This window comes from Canis lupus, chromosome 13 (genome assembly GCF_011100685.1).
Source record: "Canis lupus familiaris isolate Mischka breed German Shepherd chromosome 13, alternate assembly UU_Cfam_GSD_1.0, whole genome shotgun sequence".
Lineage (NCBI taxonomy): Eukaryota > Metazoa > Chordata > Mammalia > Carnivora > Canidae > Canis > Canis lupus.
In genome coordinates, this window is record NC_049234.1 from 59250934 (window position 1) to 59263586 (window position 12653).

Genomic DNA, 12653 nt, shown 5'->3' on the forward strand with positions numbered 1-12653 from the left:
TGGGTCCTCCCCATCCTTCCCTTATATATTTTCATCAGATCCTATATTTCATGCCTGATAATCTAATTTTTTTAGTAAAAACATGAAAAAATATTTTAAAAACTTTTGTGAGTTACCTAAGCAAACTATCTTCATTTTGCATGTTAACCTTTAAGCAAGTATAAGCTTTTTTCATACAGTTATATCATAGTGTATAACTTTGTATTATGCTTTTTATACTTAATGTAATTTTTAAGTATACCTCTGTTATTAAATTTTTATGTCTAATAGCTATATATATATATTATTTTAGTAGTTGTATATGGACTTAATAGTTGTTTAGAATGTGCATTATAACTTTATTTTGTTGTAATTTCAAACTTCAAGAAAACTTACTGATATAATATATAGATTCATCAATTATTAACAATTTCAATGTTTGCATTTTAAAGGGTAAATCATCTTATACTGAATAGATTTATCATAAAATCTGTAGGTGATTCTTTTTTTGAGATTTTATTTATTTATTAACTTTAGGGTTTCTTTTTAAGATTTTACATATTTATTTGAGGAGGGGAACACAATGGGGAAAGCAGACTCCCCAGTGAGCAGGGAGCCCATAATAGGGCTCGATCCTAGGACCCTGAGTTCAGGACCTGAGCTGAAGGCAGACTGAGCCACCCAGGCACCCCAAGTAGGTGATTCTTTCAATGACTATCATTAACTAATATACTTTTTATTTTTCACTCCACTGCTAAATTTTCCCTTGAAATAAATGGAAAGGAAAAATAATGTATTGGGCCAAACTATATAAATATTTTAATGGGTTTTACAAATTTACTTTTTTAAAAATAATTTTTTCAAGGATGTGAAGTATTTGCCTTCTGTTTTTTGTTGACAGCACTTTCCCCCAATGATGCATGCTCTTTCTCCTCCATCTTTATATTTCCTGGAAATTTAGCAAAAGCCTTTTTTAGTGAGTCAGTACTTAGTCAACACATATTATTTAAATGTTCAGTAACTGAGTGTATTAACACAGACCCTAGTGCCCTATCACTATTCACAACAGATCTTGGGAGTGAATCAGAGGAGTGGCATGGGGAAAAAAACTGCATACAGTCTGAAAGCAACTTCCTGCTTGCCTGTGATGAGCTCAACACAGAAAGAGAGGTGGGGCATGAAATTATAGTTTGTGAGGCAAAGGAATTGCTCTTAATAGAGATTAGTTCTAAAGATGTTGAATCTTAATCTTCAGATCCTCAGAGAGTGGCGGGATAGTCTTGACTTTTCTATTCTTGAGGGGCAACCTATTGTAAGAATAAGGAATATAGAATGACATTATACCAAAAATAACAGAATCTTCTGTTTCCTTGTCATATGCTTGATTTTACTTCTCCAGTTGTGCATTCACAAAACCAAGACAACCCAACTTAAGGGGACTGACATGAATAGGGTTCGGGAAAATAGAAGAGATAATTTATTTTAGTGGAAGATAAATCATGCCCTGTATGAGCTATCAAAATTGGTCTTTTGCCTGCCTAGGCTGAGGGGGAGATATCATGGTAAAGAGAATATCTCCAAATATGCAAATGTGTACTAATAAACCTTGCTTTGACAGAAGTATGAATCATTCAGTGGAGCCCGTCATAACAATATGAGCAGAGAAAACAACCAAAAAGCAGATGATCTAAGAAAGTGTGGGCCAGTGGTATCTTCTTTGAATTTGGAACTTAAATGTTTAGTCATCAGGTTCAGGGTAGCGCAGTCATATGGCTATGGTTAGTAGTGAATGTGTCATGGGCTCCCTCACAGAATTATTATATAGATACAGAAAGAAAGATAATTGATGTGCCCACCATTTGAAAGTTGTAAAGTGTTATTTAAATATACACACTTACATTTATTATAAAGGTACATTTTAAAATCAGGTAATAATTGGATTTTGTTTGTGTGGCCAAATTTAGTTTTGCATATTATCATTTGTAGGTAGTTGGAAGTTAGGGAATCAGCATATCTCACTATGTTTCAGTGGCCTTTGTCTATTCAGAAGGCACGTTGCAGTGCAAACAGGACACTCTTAGGAGTTAGAATACACCTAGAATCAAATCTAAATTCCTCTGCTTACTACCCAACAGGGTTCAGAAAAATTGTTTATAAGCCTCAGATTTCCTACATGTACAAATGGAGTTAAAGTACTACTCTCATAGAGTCGTAAAACTTAAATTCAGTCAAATCAAATCAAATGAATGAACAAATTCGTTTAAAGCAGGGGCATGTTCAACATGTAATGTAGTCATTCCTTCACCTCTGATGCTCAAGGTAGTATGTGCATGTATGTGTGTAGGGGTTAAAATTACCTCAGATGTGGAGAGCATGTACTTTGGAAATGGCCCTGAATGTTTCTAAAATCCCCACCCACCTAGATTTGCACATGTGATCTTGCTTCTCCAAACCAATCTTATTCTTAAGGCATTTGTTCAAATGTGGTTCAAGTAATCCAGAGCTTATTACCTCCTCTGATGGCTTTCAGGTTGGCAGCCAGTGATTTCTTGTGCTTTCCTCCTGTAAGTTTTTTAAACCAGTTTCTAATAGTAAGAGGTCAAAGATGCATCTTGGTCATAGGTTCCTTTTAATCTTTTTTTAAATTTTTTTAAATTTTTATTTATTTATGATAGAGAGAGAGAGAGAGAGAGAGAGGCAGAGACACAGGCAGAGGGAGAAGCAGGTTCCATGTACCGGGAGCCCGACGTGGGACTTGATCCCGGGTCTCCAGGATCGTGCCCTGGGCCAAAGGCAGGCGCCAAACCCCTGTGCCACCCAGGGATCCCCTCCTTTTAATCTTATTAAAGGAAGAAGTATGTATCATTTACCCCTCTGTGAAGGTTTCCACATTAATCTCCCTTGTGCTGCATAGAATTATTTTCTCCTATGGAGGGTAAATTCCTGAACATAAACACAAATTTGGTTCTTGCACTTCTTCTTTACCTTCAGAAAAGCAATCCAGGCAAATTAATCTAATACATGTTAATATATAATGTAAGTGATCTTATCAACTGAAGGTTCTGGCTGATAAACTCAAAGTTATCCAGTATATCCACAAAAGTCTCCTAGGTGATTTTTTTTATTTGGTTGATAACAAGGGACTAATATGAACACCTGCAAATGTTTTAAGTAGTATCTATTTTCAGATTGATTGCATTATCGATTAACGACCGTTGGGCTTAACTGGTTCTTCAGTGTTGTCCAGCAATATAGCTAGGTTTCTCTGGTCAGTTTCTAGGTTAGTGTTTATAAAAACCATTTCAGATCTTCTCTACTCTTCCCCAAATATTTATTTTCTATTCTTTATTCCCTGTTCTTGCTTTTAACAGATTATTTACAGTTCTATTGTTGGAGAAAGATATAGACACTCTCAGATGGCCACTCCTTCGACTACTTATTGTCATATCCATATATCTTATGTGTCTGCCTATATCCTTCCTATTATAGTGGAAGAGGTTTCTGTCCTCCTTTGGGAGGCTAATCTTTCCATTTGTGCTTGGTGTTCACATCTTCATCTTTCCTCTTCCTAAACCTGCTTCTCCAGTATTCCCCATGTTCCCTCCCATTCACTCAGTTTCTCACACTAGAATCTGGATATCATTCTTGACTCCATCTCTAAATGTCTTATGTACATAGTTATTGAACCCATTTCCTTTCTGTCTTCAGCCCCACTGCCTCCATGTGATTCCAGACCACCACAATCCCTCAGCTGGTTTACTACCATTCTTCTGATTAGCTTCCCTATCTCTAATCTTTTCTCACTGTAGTACATTCTCCATACCTATAAGAATGACCATTTGCAAATTGAGTTATGTCACCATCCTAAAAACTCTTCAGTAGCTTTTTTGCATTTAACATACAGTTCATTCTCCTTTACATGGGTGGCAAAGTCCCACAGACTCTAGGCCTTGTCTATTCCTTTTTACCTTCCTCTCCTACCTTTTCCCCCCTCACTCTATATCCTATCCATTGTACTTCCTTTATTTTTTAAAAAGATTTTATTTATTTATTCATGAGAGACAGACAGACAGACACACACACACACACACACACAGAGGCTGAGACACAGGCAGAGGGAGAAGCAGGTGCCATTCAGGGAGCCCGACGTGGGACTCAATCCCTAGTCTCCAGGATCAGGCCCTGGGCTGAAGGCAGCACTAAACCACTGAGCCACCAGGGCTGCCCTTGAGTCTCCTTTAGATACTTGAATATACTGCCCTCTCTGTCTCCTCCAGTTCTATTCCCTTGGCTTTCACCATCCTTTTCCACCTTTTTAAATAAATTTCTTTTAAATTCTCAAATCTGATTCGTCTTTAAGGTATGCTTATATGCTTCTTTCTCCACCAGAACATCTTAATTGCTAGGATAGGTTGGTTGGTTCCTCTTCAGGATGATCCACATCAATTTGCTTCTCCTTTTATACTCATTTCAGAACTCAATACACATTCTGACATTCTTCCACAGTAGACCATAGGCCCGTGGGGGAAAGGACTGTTAAGTTTTCAGAGCTTGTCATCTCTGCCTGGCAGGTGGTTAAGCATTCATTCATATGGATGAGAAGTACCATAGCTATGTTTGAGCTTTTTAAAAAGATCATTCTTGTAGGATACATGGAGATATCCTTCAGATCATTTTTCAAGATAAAGTGTTCAGCTGCAAAGTATATGAGTAACTGTATTTTAAAATATAGATTTATAAATTTTATGTTTGTTTAGGTATTTTAAGGCCAGCAGATCAGGAGATGGTGGCTATTGAAAAGATTGTTATTTACTGCTCCCAAAAGGAAGGAGCATGCCATACTAGGTGGGGCCACCTGGGGAAGCACCAGGGTTAGTCAGGAGGCAGAGAGAAAAAGGAGGAACTATGAACAAAAGCCTTTCTTGTAATTTCATCAGAAGAAGCAAGTGAGGTAAGATAAGCAACTACAGGATGTAGGTCTGAATAATTTCAGTGAGCCCTGTGGTATAGGAGCTGTCCCTAAATTGTCTGGTACACAGCCCGGGTACATTCACTATAATAGAGGGCGCATTCCTCTATGGCAGAGGAATAATAGCTCAGAGTGTAAGAGCTCAAAAAAGGAGATGTTTGGGATATGAGCTCTGGCTTGGCTGGTTTGCCTATGAAGGACTCGCTCATGGGTGGAGCTATTTGCTGTCTCTAGGTATTAGCTAGCCCTGGGAGCAGCAGTCCCTCTAGGGCTAGCAAAGTCCCAGATATCAAATCATGAGAATAAAAAGATATGCTTAATACAACCCTGACAGGCCGTAGCTGCTACCTTTGTCCAGGTTTGCCTCAGTTTTAAAGTCAAGGGCATTTTCTTCTCTTGGTGGCTCCCATTCAATGACTGAGTGAGGTGGTGATATAAAAGTACAGCTATTGCCACATAATATGCATTTCTCTAACAGGTCATATTTACTCCAGAGTTCCCAGCTGGTAGGCAGAGATTTTGTCAGATAGGCATTGCTGTCTGATAACTCCCCTGCCCAATCCCACTTCCTTTTCCTTTAACAGGGAAAGGAAACTCACCTTTGTACTTCGTTTCCGAAGTGTTTGTTTCCAGAAAATCCAACTTGCATTAGGTGGTAGTGAGAGAGCTCCAAGAAAACAGGCATTAAGATGAGATTGGTGGGGGAGGGGTGCCTGAGTGGCTTAGTCAGTTAAATGTCTACCTTCAGCTCAGGTTATGATCCCAGGGTCCTCGGATGGAGCCCTGCATCAGACACCTGCCAGGTGGGAAGCCTGCTTCTCCATCTCCTCTCCACTTGTGCTCTTTATTGCTATCTCTGTCTCTCTCTCAAATAAATAAATGAAATCTTAAAAAAAAAAAAGGAATAAAATGAGATTTGGGGCCTGGATGACTCACCTCCCAGCTGGTAATGAGGACTTGGTGGTAGGTGGCAGGCCGACAGCCTCTAACACAGGCGTGATATTAAAACTCTTACCACTAGTGAGCTAGGCCAGCATGTTAGTAGAGGTGAATGCACTGGTCAGTGTGCTGATTCATGTATTTGAAAGGTAGAGAGGAGGGGGTGGTAAACATAAGGACAGTCAAATTGCATGGTTGCTGCTAGGTTGTGTGTATGCTGCATAATGCAATAATAATAATAATGAAATTTTGAGGGAAATTAACATAATTGAAAGTTGAGTATGAGATCCAGAGGTTCTCTTTGTTCAATTATTAAGAAGTCCTCATCTCATGCAGTAGATAGGCAGGAAAACAATACCAAACACAGGATTGGATAGACTGGCTGAACTCCCATGATTGTTGAATGCTCAACAGAGACAGGTCTATTATTCTAAAATCAGAACCCTACTTGGGAAGACCTGGGACCTGATACATAGAATGTAGATATTTGGCTAGATGTCCCTGAAGATTTTGGCTCAGCAGACTTCTTTTGAGCCTTCTAAATCCACAGAAGTAGGTCTTTTCTCTCTTTTGAGAGTTAGTGTTCTGCAGAGATGCAGAGGCCTCTTTCCTAGAGGTGATAGCTGTCCTCTTCAGGAGCTGCATGCATCTCCTCTCCTGGCTGCCAGTCCTCTAACTAAGGCTTGGTCACAACATAACATTACATCTGGGCATGTGTCAGGGCTAAAGAGAGAGGAAAAAGTTGCTGCAAAAATTAGCAGTAGGTGCCATCAGGGGCTGTGTGAGTACTTTCTGTTTGACTGGATTTGGGTATGCTTGATCTACTTAAGTAGTCTGGAACATAAAGCTGGATAAGGAGGGGTTGATTGACTCGGGGCAGTCTCTCAGTATATAGGACTGAGTACCTACCAAGGTACTCAGGGAATGATGCCTATCTGCTGCTGGAGTGGCTCTTAGAGCCAGGAAAAAACAATGGCCCATATTAAACAAGGTCAAAATTCCAGAATTTTGGTTAGAGACAAGGGATTAAAGGCTCAGAGACTCAGGCATGGTGGAATGGATATATTATGCAACACCTCATCACAGAATTATTTTGCATGGGCGAGACCAGATAATACACCATTCACCAAGGCCATCAGGAATGTGCTGGTGAGAGGGGTATCAACAGGGGATTGACTTCTTCCATTTTGCCTGGAACTGCCAGGCTTTAAAACTCAAAAGTCTAACATTCTGGAAATTCAGTCTTAGGTAAACTGGCATAGTTGGTCACTCTAGTGCAGTATCACTAAGTGTTGGCATGATGGGTGCATAAATGAGATGGCTGCAGTGGGAGAGATGGGGGCTCCATATGAGTCCAACAGCATGTGCTTACCACTTAACCAACACCGGTCTAACAAATGCCTTCTTAGAATGTCCAACCTACCATCATCATCAAAGACACACACTGAATCCACAAGATGGCACTGTTCCATAAGGAGACCAACTGGCCACCTGATAACGTATTGACTGCATTGGAACCCTTCCATCCTGAAAGCATCAGCCATTTCTTTCTTATAGGACTAGACATCTATTCTGGATAGGAGTTTGTCTTGCCTACCCAGAAGGCCATAGCCAGCAGCACTGTTTGGAGTGTTGTGAACATTCTAATTGGGTCAATTCCATATAATCACGAGTATAACTTTTTCTTTTGTTTTCAAAATCTGGAGATACTTCTTTAATAACTGATTTCGTTGTGATTGTTTCAAGTCACTAAAAGTACTGCATATTGTCCTGTGCATTCAAAAGTGAAATGAGAATGTCTGAAAATACCACCTGCCATTTACTTTCACTTTTTTTGACATGTAGGGAAAAAAAAATAACCAGAGAAGTCACAGGTTTTTGGCTATGAAATATGTTCTCTTCAGGTTATGACTAAGTGTGATTTGGGGTGTGCAATGGGGAGGCTTGCTTTTTCTACCGTCATATTTTTTTGTATCTGTCTTCTCATTTTAGAAGTATTCTTGAGTAGTCATAAAACCATGCACTGGTCTTTAAAATTGATTTTAAAATTGTATCAAAAATAGTATAAAAATCCCACAAGCATTTGGACATGGCTCTTGCTCAGTGTTAAGATAGTATTATTTAGAATATTTTTTCTAATATCATTAATGGTATGAAAGATAGCAAAGATGATTAAAAAGTGGAAGGGATTTGATTATAATCTTAAGGTCCAAGACAATGCCTCATCAAATATTGACTTGAATATATGGTAACATTTTTTAAAGTAGTTATTTTTGAAAAATATATCTCTATCTGTGCAGTGTTGTAATTTAAGGACTTTAGAACCTATTAAGTTATGAGTATGGATTCCCATGGTGAGTATTTTTCCGAATACCCTGCTGGGAGCTACCATGACTCTAGAGTACAAACCAGGCCTCTGGCAAAGGAGGGATTTCCCTGGAGAGGAGGGAAGAGAGGAAGTGTTGTGGAAGATGACATTACATTAAGTATTGGCATAAAAATTTTTGTTTTCATATCTGTTTCAGAAGTTTTAAAGGAAACAATTTATATATGTTTAAAAGTTACTAGACCACTATGAATACCATGTAGAAAACCTCCCCCAAGTGAGGAAATACACAGAAATATTTAGTAGAGTCTCTGTTGCTCTGGGGATGGGCATGTTTTTTGGAGAATAAAATATAGATAATTAAGAAATTAGGGCAGCCCAGGTGGCTCAGCGGTTTACCTCCACCTTCAGCCCAGGGCGTGATCCTGGAGACCTGGAATCGAGTACCACGTCGGGCTCCCTGCATGGAGCCTGCTTCTCCCTCCACCTGTGTCTCTGCCTCTCTCTCTCTTTGTCTCTCATGAATAAAAAAAAAAAAAAAAAAAAAAAAAAATTAGCCAGGCAACACAAGAAAAAAACACAGTAGAAAGAAAGGCAACAGAAGTTATAACGAACATAAAAACTACGCCAATATATATGAATGGTTTCAACAGCTATAGCAAAAAGTGAAGTCTCTTCTAATGGTTTTAAAAGGAAAATTCAATTGTCAGAAACCTGTACATTATTAGATGCACAACTAATTCAAGAAGAAAGTTAAAGAGAAGAAAAATAAAGCAAGTGAATATACAGATAGGATAAGAATGGAGGTCCAAAGCTACGACATTAACCAGGATAAAGAGGGTAGCTTGCATTGATAAAAAAGTACACAGATACACGACAATTAAAAAGTTGAGAACGATAATAACAAGAGATGTAGAAGAGACAAATTATAATATGTGACACTATGCTAAAAGTATTTAGTGTTCAGAAAATAGATTTCCGAAAAAAATATGAAAATTATCAAAATTGATTCAAGAACTAGGAAACTTGGACAGGAAAACAAGTGTGGAAGAAATGAAAAACATATAAATATTTGTTTCCTAAAAGCATCTGGACTCCTGATTGTTTCAGGAAAACAGTTATTTTTCTATGCTATCTTGGCTGTTCCCTTGACTGCATGGAACATGCTGAAAACTTTTCAGTGAGTTTTATAAAGCTGACATTATCTTGATTAATTAAAATCTGATAGAACATTAAGTATACCAATCCCATTCTGAGAATTATTGGCTGTATTCAAATAAATAAACCCTGGGGTCTGTCTTATCTAGAAAAAGCTGCATAAGGTCACTTACATAGATTACAAATCAAACACTTGTAATTTACAGTGTTTGCCCTCATGATCTTCACTTCAGGGTTGGGATTTGAGAACTCCGTTTTTTAGTTATACTTACACCTAACATGTCCTACAAGATCTTTAGTCACGTAGACCTTTTATTGAACTTGGATTTTTCTTCCTGCCTTGGCCCTGGGGATTGCTAGAGTAAATTTCTTGATTTGGTTTTGTTAAATTTGTAGTTGTTATTTTGAATAGGTTAATTTTTCCCATTTCTTTTTATAGGTATTTAGGGCTAAATTCAAGGTAATCTCCTGGTTTTCCTCTAGCCTAATTGAGATATAATTGACACATAATATTGTGTAAGTTTAATGCGTGTCATGGGATGATGTGATACACATAAATATCGCAAAATGTGACCCTTCACCTCCATTGCTGTTGCTGTTGTTATGAGAACATTAAAGCTCTACTCTTACAGTAACTTTCAAGTATACAATCCAGTATTATTAGCTACTGTCACCATGCTATGCCTTAGATCATGGAACTTATTCATTTGATAACTGACAATTTGTACCCTTTAACCAATGTCTCCCATTAAACCCCTGAGAACATAATGTACACACATAGTAAGGACGATAGTGATTATAGTGAATAATTCTGTGTTGTATACTTGAAATTTTCTTAAAAGAGCAAATATTAAGTGTCCTCACTACAAAAACAAACAAACAACTGTGAGGTGATAGATGCGTTAATTAACTTAATATGCTAATCACTTCACAATGTATGTGTATTATCAAATTATCACGTTCTATACTTTAAATATATACAATTTTATTTGTCAGTTATATCTTAAACCTGGAAAAATGTTAACATCATCCAAACAATCTCATAGAAACATCCAAAATAAATTTTGACTGTACATCTGGGTACCGTGGCCCAGTTAAGATGCCACATAAAAGTAACCATCATGAAGTTCAAAGAACAGACCCGTCATCCCTCACCTGGTAGCTTGTGGGACTGGGATTTCAAATACATTCCACTGAACTTCATACTGTTTACTTCTGTGTTCCACTGTCCACCATTCAGCAAATGGGTGATTGGTAGTGTAATCTTTTACAAATACTTTAAAAGAATATTTGAACCTCTATTCAATTTCTGGTTGATTTAAATGAGCCATCAATGGTCAGGTTTTGTACTGTGTCTCACTCTTCCACTAAACCGTGAAATACGTGACTGTAGAGAGGTACTTAAACAGAACTTGGGGCCTTTTGGAGCCATGAATGTGCAGCATCACATCCTTCTGACACAAAGATCACAATTCTCACTTGACTGTCAGAAGAGCACCTACTTGAATTCTTTTTTGTTTTTGTTTCTGTTTTCAGTAATATTGGTGCATTTCCACCGATTCATCTTGGTTTGTTTTCCAGGACTTTTGAACATTTAATACTACGATGAATACTTTTAATACTATGACAGCTGTCCGGGATTAGGAATAGTCTGTAGTTATGGCAAAGGGAGGAGCTATCCAGCTCATCCTGGGATCCAGTCTGTGTTTTAGTGTCTGCGTATTTTTCGTCCTAGGCTCTAATCTTTTGATCTGATCTTTTCCTAATGAGAAAGAAATAAGGACTTCAGATCAAATAGGAGATGGTGTAATCAGAGCATGTTGTTAAGTTCTTTTTAAAACTGGCTCAGTGAAAGGCAATGTGAGGGCAAGGCTGTTTCTAGAGAGGTTTTCATGAAACACCAGGAGTGAAGTTTGTGCTTTTGCACCGGGGGTAGTATTCATTGCCTCGGACACAGTGGGAGAGTGGAGACAGAGCTGTGCTCAGCTGTGGGCAGGACTCCTGACCTAGACGAGGGTGCCCCCCCAGAGGGCTGGGAAAGCAGGAGGAGCTTTGACAGTTGAAGGCTCAGCCAGAGGCTTGTGCTAGACCACCGCTGTGTGTATGTGACCGAGCCAGACTGTTACCACGTTTAGTGTAGTTTCAAAAAGAGTGCTAAGAGGAGCCTCGAATGCTCTCTCCATCTAGGCAGGGTCCTAGCAAGGTAAGCAACACAACAGTTTTGTATGTGGGGATCTCCTACATTTATGGTTTCCCAGGGATTCGTTTTATACTTTAATGCCTTGGCCACTTAAACGAAGTGAAACAAACCTTTGTGTGGAAGGAAGGTTTGTTTGAAACCCCAGAGGTAACTGTGTAGTGTCTATAGATAATGACAGGGATTCCTCCGACCTCCTCCTATAAACTAACCCTGCCTTTTACCACTGAAACTGGAATTATCTCCATTTATACCCAGTTCACCAGGAAAGCATTCGCACAAAGATAAGATACCCTGAAGAAATATCATCTCTTCAACATTAAACATATTCCTTTGAGGGGAACCAGTATCATAGAACCTTGCGCCTAGACTTCTGCGGCCTGTACCACCCACAGTTACCACAGCTGTTTCTTTGAGTGTGTTGCTTTGGCTGAAGTAGACAGAGAATTTTGAGAATTTTGAAGTCCTCTAGCTGTCAGTTTCCAGCGAAAGCAGATGATCCTTCGAAGGACAGCGGGAGAATTCCTACGGATGATGGTGTGTAACTGAATGCCAGAACCTTCTGAGATGGCCCTGGGAGGCCCGGAGTGCAGACATAGTCTGCTCTATGAAGGCAGTGACCACATATCGGTCAGGGAAGTGCTCAACCTAGCATTCTCTCTGTACCATGATGTTACCCGAGGTGACCATTAGAGCCCATACAAAATATTCAACGGGCTATGCAGGGATTTTCAGGGACTGCATACCACGTAACATCATCTACAATGTCCAAACCTCTAACACCTTTTTTTTTGGCTTAGGACAGATTAGTACAATCTGAGGGAATATTGTTTTTTTCTTTTTCTCACCCCTGAAACCTGCATTCTATCTTTGATTTTGCTCACCAGCACTGATGTAGCACTCCCCTGGGGGTCTCCACTGCCCTCATGAGGCTGTCAGTCCCCGCACTGCGCCTCACTCCACACTATTACCCTCAGTTTGCATGGAATTTTAAGCTACATGATATTCAGGTATTCATTTAAGAAATATGCTTTTAGTTTTATTCTCTGCTCAATTCTACTGATAAACAGGATTTCAGCTTGATA